Source organism: Ostrinia furnacalis, unplaced genomic scaffold, assembly GCF_004193835.3.
Source record: "Ostrinia furnacalis isolate ACB-3 unplaced genomic scaffold, ASM419383v2 OfSCF3556, whole genome shotgun sequence".
NCBI classification, from domain to species: Eukaryota; Metazoa; Arthropoda; class Insecta; order Lepidoptera; family Crambidae; genus Ostrinia; species Ostrinia furnacalis.
In genome coordinates this window covers 75,759-76,675 of record NW_021133795.1, presented here as the reverse complement: position 1 = coordinate 76,675, position 917 = coordinate 75,759, and positions in this window count along the sequence as shown.

Here is a 917-nt window from a genome sequence, read left to right as displayed (position 1 = left end):
GAAAAAAATGCCTTCACTGGGAATCGAACCTAGTACCTACCATAGAATAAATAGGACTATAGTAGGTACCTCTAGGTTTGACATAAGTAGTCTTGCCACTAGACCACAAAGGCAGTTAAAAACTAGACAAAAATTACCCCCATGTGGAATTGCACCTGGGATGTCTAGTTCTAGATGATGATGATAGATGTCAATACGTCCAAGGGTAAGGTATAGGGCTATAGGGTCATAGGTCATAGGACACTAAAGTGTCGCCAGAAGCTTAGAAGATCAAAGTGCAACAGAATCTTGAATTTGAATAGACTTTTAAGTGTGGTTTCAGAATACAAGACTTTTGTATATTCCTTAAGTCTTAAGTTACTAAACTATTTAATATTTTGTTGTGCATATTTGTGATTTTAACTCGCACTCTGCATAACTTTTGATCGACTTATAACGTTTATCTGTGGAAACTGATTAGGCTACTGTTTCTATTTTTTAAGTTCACATGTTGTTTGTTTCCTTAATAAAGAAAACAAATAATTCTCTCAAACAAAAGATTCTCTCTCACTTCGAAGAAAGTTCCTACCGTCTACATTTTAAGGGCTCCGTCTACATTGTAACAAGGGCTTTGCCAGTGCGATACTGAAAGATCGATGCACTCAACATTCGAACACTGTATTTCTTTAACGCGACTATCTTGCAATATCTCTACATAATATAGTTTTCACTATATTAAAACATCTATAGAGCTTTAAAGCTTTAGAAAACTACGGAATCGTTCGTACGTTTCAGCCAAATGACGTCCACTGCTGGACAAAGGCCTCCTCCAAGGTTTTCCACAATGAACGGTCCTGCGCTGCCCGCATCCAAGCTCTTCCCGCGACCTTTACCAGATCGTCGGTCCACCTAGTAGGAGGCCTGCCTACGCTACGTCT